The sequence below is a fragment of the Crocodylus porosus genome, unplaced genomic scaffold (assembly GCF_001723895.1).
Source record: "Crocodylus porosus isolate Cpor-Errol unplaced genomic scaffold, CroPor_comp1, whole genome shotgun sequence".
NCBI lineage: Eukaryota > Metazoa > Chordata > Crocodylia > Crocodylidae > Crocodylus > Crocodylus porosus.
The window spans coordinates 322,247-337,175 of record NW_017728902.1 but is presented as its reverse complement, the minus strand read 5'-3'; the positions used below and the strand labels follow the sequence as shown (position 1 = coordinate 337,175).

At 42.7% G+C, this 14,929-nt stretch overlaps 1 long non-coding RNA gene across 1 annotated transcript in view; it reads right to left on the bottom strand.

The window, feature by feature from the left end:
• Positions 1 to 9,997, bottom strand: part of LOC109324648 — a 29,814-nt gene extending 19,817 nt beyond the window's left edge. Inside the window, exon 1 of the long non-coding RNA XR_002104976.1 lies at positions 9,892 to 9,997. This is a non-coding gene — a long non-coding RNA (uncharacterized LOC109324648). The remainder of the gene's footprint in view (positions 1 to 9,891) is intronic.
• Positions 9,998 to 14,929: the final 4,932 nt, after the last annotated feature.

The following is a 14,929-nucleotide window of genomic DNA, read 5'->3' as shown; positions in this document are numbered from 1 at the left end:
CCCTGTTCCCCCAAGAACTGCCAGGAGTGACCAGGAATAACGGTCACAAGCTGGAAGAGGGTAGATTTAGGCTAGATATCAGGAGGTGCTACTTCACGGTCAGGGCGGGTAGGATCTGGAACCAACTTCCAAGAGAAGTGGTTCGGGCTCCTACCCTAGAGGCCAGATGTACACCTTGCTGGGGTTGTTTGACCCCAGTAGTCTTTCCTGCCATGGCAGGGGGACAGACTTGATGATCTGCTCAAGTCCCTTCCGACCCTAGAAACTATGAAAACATGTCCCAAGGATAGTCATGGCACACCCTGGTGCCACCTTAGTCCTGCCCTGTTGTCACTCCAGCTTCACAGGGTCTCACCCTGCTGCCTCATTTTGATGGTATTTAATACATAGAGGTGGCTGCTCTCAAAGACTGATGAGCTCTGGGTGCTCTCTCTATATTCTGTCCCTCTTTTGGCCCAATTTGGCCTGGTTGGCTCAGGGCTCTGACCCCACCACATACTGTCATTTGGCCATGGAGCTGTGACTCCAGTGCCCTAACTGAAGTCTTGACTTCTCCCCCTCCTACTTCAACACAGACTCCCCCTGTGTGACTCTGACTCCTCTGTATGCTGACTCTCTACATGGGGATCTGACCATCTGACCCTTTTAAGGGCTAAAATCATGCCTTTCATCTTCCCCTACAGCCACACCCATGCATTGCACATTTTACTACATTGAATTTTGCCTTCCCATGTAGGTCATGGATACCCTTGGGACATGTCCTGTTATAATGCCGCAGGAGCCAGGCTTTTAGTAGGCTAGAGCTCCCCTCCTTTGAATCAAATCTCTGGGTACTCAACCTGCAGAAGGGGAGAAAGCAGTGGCTGCTGCTAAGCTACTGGCCTGCAGCCACTGCTTTCTCTCCTGCCCTTTAATGCTTTGTCAGTTCCCTGGCTCCTTGTTGCTCCATTGCTGGCCCTTGCCAAGTTGCCTACCTAACTGCAGCCCTAACATAAGGCAAACCAGACATATCCCAAATATCTGAAGTGTTTGGTGTGTTTTTTAATCCCCCTTCCCCACTCTGACTTTCTCTTCTCATTTGCCAACTGAGCTGTTCCACGGTTGCCCCATGTGCCCTCATTTTATCAAGCCTATCGCATAACATAGGTTTAGGTTTATTTTATGGCTCTGAGTTAGTGGCTACAATTAGGGAAGCAAGTGATGCCCATATTAATGAGGATCTAAATACAGTCTTCAGGGAAGGGTCTTAGTACAAGACTTCCATCAATAATGTAGATTGCAAAAAGGCAAATTTTCACCTGGAAGAATCACCACTAGGAAAGATCTCAACAAGGAAAAATAACATAAAACAAGGAATGACTTTTCTTTTTATGTTTAGAAATTGTATTATTCTCAAATGTGTCGAGAATATTAAATGAGCAGCTCTGCAATCCAGAATGGGCTAAATTTCCCAAACCTTAAATAAAAAGAAGAATAGAGACAGGATTAAAGGCATGACTTACTAAAAACATTTCCTAAACAGGCTATATGAAAATGGATTAGTAATCAAAATTAACAGGTTCACTTGTAAGTTCTCAGAAGAATCATGCTGTATTGGGTGCATCTACACAAGACACTACATCACCGTAGCAACATGCTACAGCAGTGTAGCCTTGGGAGGTACAAACTGTGATGCCACAGCTACATCACCATAGCGTTGCGCTCCCTTGCTATAATGCATCGCTACGGTGATGTAGCAGCTAAAAATAAGTGTGCATTGCTGGCACAGCACAGTAGCATCATTTAGTACTTCTTAAAGGAAGTACTAAATGGTGGCGCAATAACAATGGCAACGTAAGGGCACCTGTAGATGTGCCCGCTCAGAAGTTAAGGGTTGTAAATATAAGAAAGTTGATGCCATAGCACTACATAACAGTTTTCTATAATATTGCTAAGTCAATCAGAAAAATCTGAGTATGAATACTAATTCATTGAATATTTGTGTATTTTAAGCCACTCGAATGGACAAAGAAATGCATTTCCTCTGTATAGCAAGAACAGAAAGCCAGCTAGCTAGCAATGGCATTACTGAACTGCAGAATTTCCTTTAGACTTTTTGCTGGAATTTTCATAGTTCAGCCATTTTCTAGTCGGGGCAGAAATTTTGACTTGATATTATGTAATATAAACTGCAACACAATTAATGTATACCATGTTTTATTTGTGCAGTTAATTATTACCAGTTTAAAGATCAACCTTACTTCATCTTTTATTAGAGTATTACACCTCACTCCCATCAAAAGACTTTTTGCTGGAAAGACTTGAGCCTGCCAAATTCTAATTTGGGGTTCTGATTTCAAAGAGTTGATGACATAAGTAACACCTAAAGCAGTAAAGCAGATGCAAGAAAAAGTTAAATTTCAGATGTTATGTTTTTAATGATTTTGTATGAAATACAGAAACCTAAAATCCATCTTGGTTGTTTTTCTAGTCCCATTTAATGCTTGAGAGATTAGGCTAATAGTTACACAAAGGAGTCATTTGTGAATTGTGTAAAAGCACCTGGAGCAGGGATACAATTTATTGTAATTGTTAAAGGCAGCAATGCAAAATAAGAACATTTCAGAATGCTTAGAGTGTTTGGCTGATTTGGAAAAGTTTTGCTTTGTTTTGTTTTGTTTGGCATTTTAAAATTAATGTTAATTTTTATTTTTTCAAAAGTACACACTAGGAAAGGGCTGGGATCCAAATAATCATGAAAAGTAGGAACATTTGGGTCTGTATCCAAATCTAACCATTGTAACAGGTTCTCTCAACAATCTAAACCATTCTGAAAATGTACCTAAAAAAAGCATGAATTTTACAGGGTGACCATATTTCCAGAGTTTCAAAATGGAAAGAATGATTCTGAAAAGTGTTGGGGGAAGTGGCAGCTGCCTAGTTTTTCCTTTTCAAAGGTTCTCCAGCATCCCATGGTACTTCTTCTCCCTCCCCTACCCACCTTCCCCAATCTCTCCAGAATGCTCAACTGTCTTCACACTGTAGTCTCAGCAGGAAATTAGTATTTTAGCAGCATCAAACCTAAATACACCCAGGCACTTGCATGCGTGCGAGAAACCTGCTCCAACACACTGGAAATTCAGCTTGGCAAAATCTAACCATGCACTGCATGCACAGTGCAGAGCATGTAAATTGACACATTCTGGCAGCCTCACGTCACATGTAGCAGCGGTACAGCGCACCTCCATGCTGAGAAAATGGAGGTGGTGCGCTCTGAACTAAAACATGTTCAATGTGCTTTAGTTTGAAGTGGGCCACTGCCATTCTCAGCACCAGGATGTACTGTGCTGCCAATACACATGATGCACAGGCACTTGTAATTAGCGCAGCTCGCTAATTAAGAGTGCCCAGTGCCATGTCAGGAACATGTGTAAAAATGCCCACCATCTGGTCACAGTTGAACATGCTGGAGAGTGGGGGTTGGGTGCTGGGGACAAAGTGCTCTGGGATGCCACAGGAACAGCAACTTCCTATCATGGCCTCTGGCTAGACAGCACCACTCCTTCATTTCACACGTTTTGTGATGGCCCAGTAGGTTGTGGAAAGGTTCTGAAAAGCAGGTGTTAGGAAATGTTGAACTTCAGATGTTATGTTTTTAATTATTTTGTAAGAAATACAGAAGCCTAAAATCCACCTTGGTTGTTTTTCTAGTCCCATTTAATTCGTGAATAGTTACACAATGGATTCATTTAAACAAACTGACAGGATGCCCAAGACAGGTTTAAAACAGACCCATCCCAGTGAAAATGGGACATATGGTCACCCTAATATTACACCTCCATCCTCTCTCCAAAATATGCATTAAAAAGGGATTTTTCAATATATAATATAGGCATTAGTAGGTTGCAATATACATGTTAAAAAGTCATGTCACCTAGTGCTGGAGTCCCATCAGTTTTTACAAGTTAATCAGGGTCTGTCTTGGTTAGTACTTGGATGAAAATGGAAATGCCACAGAACAAAGAGAACTAGAATTGTCAGTTACTATTAAGCTAATGCCCTTGGCATGGTTTTAGATAGTTAAGCTACTGGAGATACTGTATTTTAGACAACACATAAAAGGTTATTGCCACACGTGGCTATTAAAATGATATGCCTCTTTTCTTGCATGTCTTGGAGAGAGAAACTAATTCTGAGAATGTTCTGGTTATAATTAATTGATCAGCTTTTACTGGAGTTGGAATTCTCTGTGACTGCTATTCTTTTATAGCACTGCATGTTTTGTATGATTGTATTGCATGGTCCCTAGAAGTTTACTTTTACCTCCTGACTCACCATATATCTAAATATTTTTAACCTGTAGAGGGCTTCAGAAGATTAATTAAGATTGGTCACAAGATGATTAGAAACTTGATTATTTTACCTTTTTTTACCACAGACCCTTCACAAAGCCATCATAAAGAATGGGCCATCTTTTGTCTCTGACAGAGAGGACTGAACACTAGGGAAGAACAGTAGGTCAGGACACATCTGCATGAGCATAGCAATGTTGGGTGGAAACTATGTGCCTACCTCTGCTCAAGCCAGTGTTGTCAGTCCAGTACTTATGAACACAAAGGACATGATTCCAGTTCTACTGCAGCCTTCCCATTGAGTTAAAGGGAAAGTGAATCCATCTCTAAAGTTCACTAACAAATTAAAGTAAAATAAGTTACCTTCTCATTCCTGAAATATATCTGTGACTCATTGCAAAGTGTAAATTAATAGCATGCAGCAACATATTATTCCTATTTTACAGAAAGACCCCTGAATTTGTAGCATAACACCATTTATAGCATTTTGACCATTACAAGTCTACTTCTAGTTAGTTTTATTTAATGTAATTTTTCAAATATGTGAATGCAGTATAATGAGAAAAATCTACAAACATTTCCAAGTTCCTGTATTTTATTTCTGGTTTCTGCTTGGGACAGTCCCCAGGTTGGGAGCAGAGCCATAGCTGCGGCCTGCTCTCTGATGCCTCCTTTACCCTCCACCAATCCTCTCCCATGGAGCCAATCCCCACTGCCCACAGTCTCCCCCTGCACTACTGTCCCCTTCTCTCCCCTCTCCACTGCCATACTCCCCCTTAACTTTGCTCCACATTGCCAGGCTCCATCTTCATCCTGGAGTAAGGAGCAGAGCCCCAGCCTGGGCCTGTAGCAGTGGTGTCAGCTCTGTGCTGCCACTATGTGGCTAGGCAGGAGTCATGCTCAGTGTCCCCAGGATGCAGCAGGAATGGAATCTGCGGGTGCTGGAGCAAAGGTAAGGCAGGGGGGAGGTGGAGCAGGAGACGGAGGTTTAAGTGGGAGGCAGAGATTTGGGGACTGGAGGGAGATGGGAGGAAGTGGGGCAGGGACCAAAAGCTGCAGGGAGAAGAAGCAGCATGGAGGAGGAAAGGTGGGGAAGGGAAAAGGGAAAGCAGAGGCCTGAGGTTGCAGAGGTTAGGCACAAGGGATCCTCCCCCACCACCTCCACACTGTCTGTCCCCCACTGCTCCCTCTACTACCTGACCCCTTATTGCCTCCCTCAGTGATTCTCCACTGCCTTCCCCCCATTGCCCATCCCCCACGGCTCCCTTCACTGCCTGCCCTTTTACTGCCTCCCCCACCACCCCCTACCACCTGGCCCATTACTGCTCCCTTACTTCCTGGCCTACCACATGCCCTCCATTGCCTCCTCTATTGTCTGTTCTCCCCCAACCACCTGACAAATTACTGCCCCCTCTGCACCTCTTCAGAATTTAAGGCAATCCTCCAAAAATTAGATTCCATACATGAAAATATAATAAATTAATTAATTTTCTGTTTACAGAATCAAACTGGGGGGTTGTCTTAAATTCAGGGTTGTCTTTTATTGGAGGTGAATATGGTACTATATTGAGACCAAGTTCTGATTCCACCTAAAAATATTGTCTGCATCCCATAATGCACATATATTTATTAGACTAAACGACACTATCCAAGATATATAATAAACATCCCACAAATAATATCCAAAGTAGTAGTGCAGAAAGTGAATTGGTTTTAATATTAGTAACAGACTTGCTCCATTTCCTTAAGTGGATAATGGACTACTGGACAAGTCATAGCACCATTTCTTTTAAGGTTCCAGGTCCATGGGGTGCACTGGAGTCTAGGGAAAGACAGACAGATTTTGGGAGAGGCAAAGTGCCCATAACAGAATTAGAGTTTTGGAAAATACATACTATTTTTCTCCTGGGACCAAGAGACTTATAGCACAGAACAGGGCAAGCAGAAAGGAAAAGCCCTGGGATTGAAGCTCTAGCAGGATGAGAACCAGTATTGGCTAAGCTATCCCAATTTGAGGTTGGAAGGACTGAATGGGAAGGCAGAATAGAACCAGCTGAAGGAAGCTGTTTTTAAGTAAAGCTGACCTGAAGGAGCACCCCTTCAAAAGAAGCACACAAGACTCCTGCTTGTAGGAGAAGTTGGCCTGGTTTATACTAGGAAGTGCAGAACGCCAGGGGACTCCTGCTCAAACGAGGAGGGCAGTGGAACTCCAGAACTCAGAGTGGAGGCCTGACAGAGTTATCACCCAGGCCCAGGAAGAAGGGCTGGACTTCCCAGCAGACAGGAAAAATTAATTAACTCTAGAAGAGGTAGCTCTAATTCTAATGCTAAGTACAGACAGTCAAAAAGCCCAAGACTGAGTCAATTCAATCTTCACTGGTTAGGGTTAATCTAAACTGTGTACACTGAACCAATAAGCAAGTAAACAGACATTCACTTTTGATTCCAGAAATGCAGCCACATGTCTACAGTGGCCCAGGCCAGAAGTCAGGGTGCACTAGAACATGCCTCCCTGATCAGCTACAGCAGACAGCTTGGGCCAAAGCTAGCCCACTCTCCCTGAGAGGGACAGTTTGCAGGGGAGGTACAAAGTATCCTGGGATTCTGGGGGACCATCCATTAACTTAAATCTGTAGAGGACCTGGGACAGAAGGTCAATAAACCAATTTTACCTAAATCAGTTAATACTGCAGCCATCCAGGTAAACCGGTTTCAGCCATTTTTAATGTGTTTTATGTGCACTGAACTTCTGCTGTGTTACAGATTTGAACCACTTTCCAATAACTTCATAGATTTTATAGATTTCATAAACATTAGGGGCTGGAAGGGAACTCACAAGATCATCAAGTCCAGCCCCCTGCCGTAGGCAGTAAGTCTGCTGGGGTCAAATGATCCCAGCAAAATATGCAGCCAAACACCTTTTGAATGAGTCCAGAATAGGTGCTCGCACCGCCTTTAGGGGGAGTCTGTTCCAGACTCTGGACACTCAGACTGTAAAGAAGTTTTTCCTTATGTGCCATCTAAATCTAAATCTAAATCAAGTGGGAGGATGATGTCCCTGGTTTTGCTTGAGATGAATCAGTGGATGCATGCCAGAGTTTGGTTCACTTTGCCAGCTACAAGCTTTAGTTAGAGCACCCTCACCATCATTTTGAAGTGCAGGGACACTAATATATAAGATGTGGAGGTTGGCTGGAGCGCAGTAATTACCATGCTCCAACAGACTCAGTTAATCGAGTCTGCTCCAGTGCACTGTAATTACAGTACCTCAGAGCAGGCTCCTGGCTCATGTACAGGTACCATAAGGTTTTTGAAGTTTTTAGGATCAAACAAATCTTAAAAGTAGCAAGTGTCAAGGTTACTATTCTTGTTTTTGGGTCACAAGATTGATAAAGAAGATATTATTCCATGAAAATTATGTTTCCACCCATTCTTTGTTGCACAGGGGGCGGAAAAAATCAGTAAAAGTTGACCTGCGCCCATTTTTTGATGAGCTTTCTGATGCAAAAATCATGTTGCCCTAAGGCATATTTTCCACAATCTGGTGCAAGTTTTGAGTTACAGGATTAAGAGCACAATGATCTAAAATTATTTCTAAAGCAGATTAAGATCTCTATTCATGAACAAATACAACTATCAGGTCACATTCCTTCTGTATTTTATGGAAGCACTAAATTCATGTGCATTTATGAATTCAGAAAAATACAGACTCTCTGCAAAGCTTCTTGGCTGCTTGTAGGTGTTAAGAAAAACAACAACCCCCACACACACACACACTTTACCAGAAGCAGCAGCTTGTTACTTCAACTTGGCTCTGCAGTGTCTGTAAAGATTGGGCACTTCAGTGGGGCTTTTTGGCACTTTTACCTAAAGCTTATTCAATAGGCTGTCACATAATACTGTGAAAAAAGCCCCATTAAAGCACCCAATCTTTACAAATGCTGCAGAGCCAGGTTGAAGTAGCACACTGCCTCTTCTGGGCATGTGCAGGGCTCAGCGCAGGAACTTAAAGAGTTTAAAGTAAAGCAGCATTTGAGGGAGGGGGGTATGTTTGCAAGCACCCTTGTTTACAGGTTGCAAGGCTTTTGAGATTCACCAGATGCAATGCTGCTTAAAGGTGAAACTGGCCAACCTACAAAATGTGAGTCTTTAGTTTTCTCTTTGGAAAACAACGGAGCCACCACCAACTCAGGGGCAAGGGTAAGCAAGCCATACATCCCCCACTCTCCACACCTTTTTCAGTCCAGCCGTGGGTAGCATGTATCTGAACCATTAACTCACCTTTGTGTCATTCAGTGAAGAACAGAGGGATATATCTTTTTAGATAAAAACAGAAGCTAAATGGAAGCAAGTATATAAGGAAAACACAAGTTAGTGCTGAAAAGGGGGATTTTATTAACATCTTAGGCACTGCACACCTGTATCTTGTTCTTCCAACAGAGGTTTTGGTGGCAGGTGGTACTACCATGGCCAAGATACCGGAGCCTGTGTATATCCATGTGCTGCAGCTGGCACCAGATATCTCTCCTAAAGCAGCAGTACCTGCAAAGCACAAAAGTACATCCTGGGGACACACCAACTACTAAAGGGAATGCTAAGCTGGAAGATACAGGAGAGTCTATCTACACCTGCTACTATAGATCTCAGCTTTGCCTATGCTATGCATATGCTCACATGACTAGAAGGGACAAAGGCTTTAAAAAGGCTGACCATTTGCCCTTTGATGATATCATGACCCAAAACATATATACACATGTGAATTAGCCTTCAGGTTATGTAACCTGCATTGGCAGGAAGAGTATCCAGCACCCTCTGAGGTATCGAGACACCTGACTGATGGGCCATATGTGAGAATATTTGGATAAGGTTTCATTGACAAGTATGGGCATAGGCAATACATAAGCAGGGCACGAGAGACATGTGAGGAGCGCTGACATTAATGTGTGGTGACACAGGTCATGAAAGAAATGATGCAAAATCGGTCCACATACTTTTGGCTCTGGCTTGCATTTATAAATACCTGACTTTCAAATGTTCTTGGGAACCAGGTTAACTTTTTGGACAGAGAAGAATGAGGTAAGAGGACAGTCTACCCTGTTCCACACAGTGCTAGAATGCTCTTTTCCTTTTTCCATCAGGACTGAAATATTAGTAGAATAGTATAGAAAAAACTGTAGTACTTCTGTCTACACTATTTCTGGCCTGCAGATTTAATTCTCAAAGCTCTTGACCCTTTAGCCCTCAAAAAACATAGACACTCATTAGAACAATGATATATTGCTGTGTACGTCTGCAGTGTCAATTACGTTCCTAAAATAATATCACATTCCCTAACAGTATCTCAGTAACCTGTCTCCTCTGTCTTTTGCAAGTACAGGTGGAAAAAGGCTGAATACAGATGGGATAAATAGTAATGCAGCCATGTCCCAAGGGGAAATAAAAAGCAGGATTTCCCACATGCTTGAAAGAAATAATCCATAGGGGTTCAAAAAATTTCACAACTTTTTTGCCCATAAAATCCGCAATAAAAACAGACTATATTAAGCAGAAATGAACCTACCAGAACTTACGATTAACTTGCATTCTTCCACTGGAACCCAGCCAACTCCCCTTGGACAGGATTCCTGTTTACTTTGTAGTGAATGTGAGAGACACGTAGTCTGCCAGAAGCTGTTACAACAGTAAAAACACAGACACAGGCTGTCATAAGTAGGGAAAATCACAGAAAAAGTTAATTTGTTAACTTAAAGGACAAAGATTAAATGTATATATATTTGCTAAAAAAAAAATGTACTCATCAAACAGCAGATTGTAATTCAGTTTATGTACTGTACACAGTTTGGCTGAAAAACAAACTGTCTAGTTCTTTCCTCAATAGTTAATTGGGTTTTCATCCTTGATTACAAGCAAAAGGAAATTTTGTTCCTTGCCAGCTCTGTCCTTTGCCATTTGGCTAAGACAATTATTTTCCCCTTTCCTGTGTCTTTCATATATATAGCCCCAGCTGGCAGGGCTGAATTAGGGGTTCATAAACCAGCATCATTGCTAAATTCAGCTGGCGCAAAAATGGAAACAAAGATTGTTAGATGTGCTCCCTCTGCTGGCTATGTCATGGGTCACCCTAACAGTATAAGTCCAGCATAGATTTACTATTGTTTAGAGTATTTTAATTATGTGATTTCTCAATGGTAAATTTTGAAATCACTAGCTGAAGCTAGTGTATTCTAGTGTTATTTCCAACAGAAAAATATTTGCAGTTGCCTTAAGCCTTTGAATGCCACCAAGACTGGTATATTGAAAATAAAAGTTCTTTTAACACTAATGTCTATTTTTTTAAAAATAACAGTTTTATTTATTATAATTTTAAACAGGTATTGCTTTTTATTCCACAATCCAGATAAGTATATTTGTATATCAGTTTCTGTATTTGTATACACTGAATCCGTATCCCCTCTTTCCTAACAAAGTTTAAGATTAAACTATGGAAAACTTTCCATTATAAATCAGAAATAAATACATTCTTACTGAATGCTTGTATGTGTTCCTATTAATTTTATTTTTTCTTCATAGCCAACTTTTATCTTCCCACCATTATATTACATTAAAATCATATGATCTACTTCTGTCAACTGTTTCAAAACAGGTAGCTAGTGAGCAGCTGACAGGGCTTACAGATTTCTCTCTCATTCTATTACCTTTATCCCCAATCCATCTAAAAAGACCTTTTATACCCCTTAAAAACCTTTTCTAGTCACAGTTGTTTTGCTTTTAAAGTTGCTTTCTTACAAGTTAAGGACCTATTTAAGTGCTTTCCTGAGCAAGGGTCCCAGAAGAGGGTTTCTTGAAACTCTAAAGTGGTAAAGCAAACACGGGACAGAAATACCCTCAGAGAAGCTTTTGCAGCATATCAGGCCTCACAAGAAACCGGAAATACCAGAAATCTTACATAAAAGTCTCTTCCATACAATTTCCAGCCTAATTTTGTAGACCCAAGCGGTTTGGAGAGATTAAATGTGGTTCAGATAAACATCCAGACTTTAAATTTACCCAGACTGTATTGAGCATCTGAAAGCTTTGAGATTCACTCATCACTACCAAGATCATATCCTTGAACCAGCCCAGTAAAATTCTGGCAAACCTTTAAAGAGACAGTGTGAGTGCAATGCCTTTCTGAAGCCAGATGGGAATTCATCAGTTAGGTTATACATGGAGGGAACTGTTGCTGTAAAGAGAGTGATTCAGGAAAGATATGAGTAGAGTTTATAAATACCGTCAAATAACACTACCCAAGAAAGGAAGAAATTACACTAATCTTGGTCTTAAAAAATTCAATAGCTTATGCCTAAGGAAGAAAAGGTTTAAAGCACATATTAGATTAAATGTCTTTGCTATAAGAAACGGATGCTCAACTCCCAGCCCCTGACTCAGATATGCCCCAAAGAGCCGTGTGATCTGGCTTGTTGGGCTCCTCAAGGTCTGAAAATTTGCTAGCAGGGAAGCAGTGGCAGCATTAATTGCCACTTCTCTGATGCCAAAGCACTGGATCCATAGGGAGCCTGGCAGGCTAGATTGCATGGACCTAAGTGCTAAATTAGATGCATAGGACTGGGACAGTGCAGGGCACGTGGAGCCAAGCCAGGGTAGCACAGGGACCAATCCAGGAGTGCAGAGCCAAGCCAGTTCAGCTCACTGCCTGATCTGGGTGATGTGGAGCCTAATCTAGGCACACAGCCTGTAAAGTCTGTGCTATATCTCTGTGCAAGCCAGGAGACATTGGAAGGGGTTATAATAGCTGAGTTTGCCTTACCAACTTAGTAGTGGGTGAGCTAGAAATGGGAAAATAATGATGATGAGAAGGTCTGGCATACATGGCTGTAAAACTTCCAAGTATTGCAATAGCAGCAGCTTCACGTTCATGCTACCCACTCAGCTCTCTTGGAAGTGTTGGAACAGCTAGAAAAAAGAGGGACAATGGGCATTTTTATACATCCGGGGGGGGGGTCAGCGCTTTAATTACAGTGGCCCTGAGAGCTGCTCTAATTAAATCACTACCATGTCTCATGTATCAGCCTACCCACACTTAAAAATGGCAGCAGAGACACTTGACCTAAACCTTGTTCAACGTGTTTTAGTTCAAGCACCCCCACGGACATTTTTAAGCGTGGGGATGCTGAAACACCAGATGCGGGAGGCTGCTGGAGCACAGTAATTACCACACTCCTGCAGACTTATTTAATCAAGTCTGCTCTGATGTGCTGGAATTGCAACTCATTGGAGCAAGCCTCCATGCTCATGTATAGACACCCTATGTGATACATCCCCGTGAAAACCCAGAAACATTGGTAGGGGGATACAATAGCTGAGCTCTCCTACCAACTCAGTGGATATATTTGGGGGGCTTGGAATTTCAACAAAATCGATACAATACTTTATATCACCGTTTCCACCCCTTTCCACACACACCAATACATACAAACAGTTCTGGGGAAGGTTGGAAAGCTAAATCACCGACCTATCCTCAGTCAAATGGGCTGATTCTTTTTTCTAAAGATCAGGAGAATCAGGGTCCAACAGCCTGGAGCCCCTGTTACTTTAAGAGGAAAGAATGTGCAGATAGAAGAAGGACAGCTGAACCCTGAGTAATTTCTTTGTCTTTGTGTCTCCAATCCAACCTTTCTATATGGTCTGTTCCCAGTATTCTGCACAGGCATTCTGATAAAGTTCACATAAGCAGCATGTTCACTGTCATGATCTTTACCTCATCCTAGGATTGCTTTCAATAGTTGAGGGTCACAACTCAGCAAAGACACCTGGTTGGGGTCCAAAATGCAAACAGCAATAAGAAAGGGAGCAGCTGATTGTCTGAACCACAGTGGCAATCATGAATTGTACAGTTAGTACTGGTTCAGTTTCACAGATATTGCCTGGAACAGGTCCCTTCTGCATTGGTTTCCACGAGGACAGCTTGACAGTTCTTGCGATCCCCTGTCTTCAGCCCAGCTTATGAAATCTATCACCTTGTTGTGTGCATGGTAGATCACAGCCTGACAGCCTTCAAACCATGTCAGGAGCTCCAGGAACCAGGTAGCATTGTCAGCTACAAATATCACTTGATCTTAAATGTCTCCTCACCCTAAGAAATCACAAAGTTTGAGCATGCACTTCATGCTGGGTGTGATTTCTAGCTCCTCACTCAAACTGTCGACAGTGCTGCATATGCTTGGTGTGGTAATGTACTGCGCTGAACTACAAAGTCCACTGTATGAGCACAGGCTCTGGTAGCAGTGGCACAGTGCCATCTGAGTCCCCACTTTGACAAGCAACAGACTCCCTGTACCGGACCTTATGACTTGCACAATGCTTAAAAGCTTTCTTGAAAGAAGACACCAGGCTACCCACCTCAGGTAACTGCATGAACCAGATATCACTTACCAAGGACAGAATGTGCACACTGGGCAGCATTCCTCGGAGCGCACTGGAGAAAACCTTGCACATGTACATGGCATTGTCAGGCAGGAATACTGAGATCTTGTTAAAGTCTACACCACAGCTGACAACTACCTCCACAGAGGCTTGGGACACAGTAGGAAAACTAACAGATATGGGGTAGGCTCAGTTTGAAACACAGGCAGATCCCAGTCGGTCCAGCTCCCCGATACAAATAAAACGCGCAAGCACATACTTATCTTGAGGGTCAGTGGTTTCATCAGCCATAATGGAGAAGGAATGATTCTCTGCCAAAGCAGCCTTTGTGGACATGCAAAGAAATCACTGCAGGGAGATAGCCCTGGTGAAGCTTGTTGGAGTGCAGAAAACTGCCAGTATTTGGCATGTTTTCACTCAGGAAGTCCCTTAACTTCAGGTGATCAAGTTTCTCCAGCAGGATGTTCACCACTACAAAAGCCTCCACAAGGGAAATAGGATAGTAAGACAGAACCTAGCTTAAGCAACAAGGTCACTGCTAGGGAAGAAGCTGCAAGCTGCCGTAGAGACCAGCCATCAAGCCCTGATCAGAAACACCAGGCAGTTGGCTGGGGAAACCACATCACCAGAAAGAAGCAAGGCTTGAGAAGCAAATAAAACCCAGGGCCTGAGCCAGGACTGGCAGTCTGACCATGGAGACTGCAGAAGAAGGAACTCCAGAACAGGAGAGATGCAGAGGAGTTTCTGACAAAGACTTGGGCCACCTTAGGCTAGACAGATAGAACGCTGATGACTTAAAGGAAAATATGACTCAGGGTTGGGGGAAGTTATATGCGCCAGCTGAGGAGCTGCTGTTTGGGTAAAGGCACAGTGAGGAATCTGTATTATAGTCAAGAAGGCTTATTCTTTTGTTAGTTATATCTGGGAGTTTGGGTTGCGACTAGCAGGAGTAGAAGGAGGTCCTAGTAATGCCAGAGAGGCTTGAGCTTACCAGGGGGGCAAGAACAAGGCCAGGGGCCCAGCGAGTGAGAGAAAAAGAGAGATACAGAGATACAGAGCCCAAGAGGGGCATACAGGGCCACGGGCCCAACACTTAAGAGAGGTAGACCCATAGCCCAAAGGGGCAGACACTAACTAAGGCAGTGAAGCCTTCCAAGGTACAAGATTATACTGGG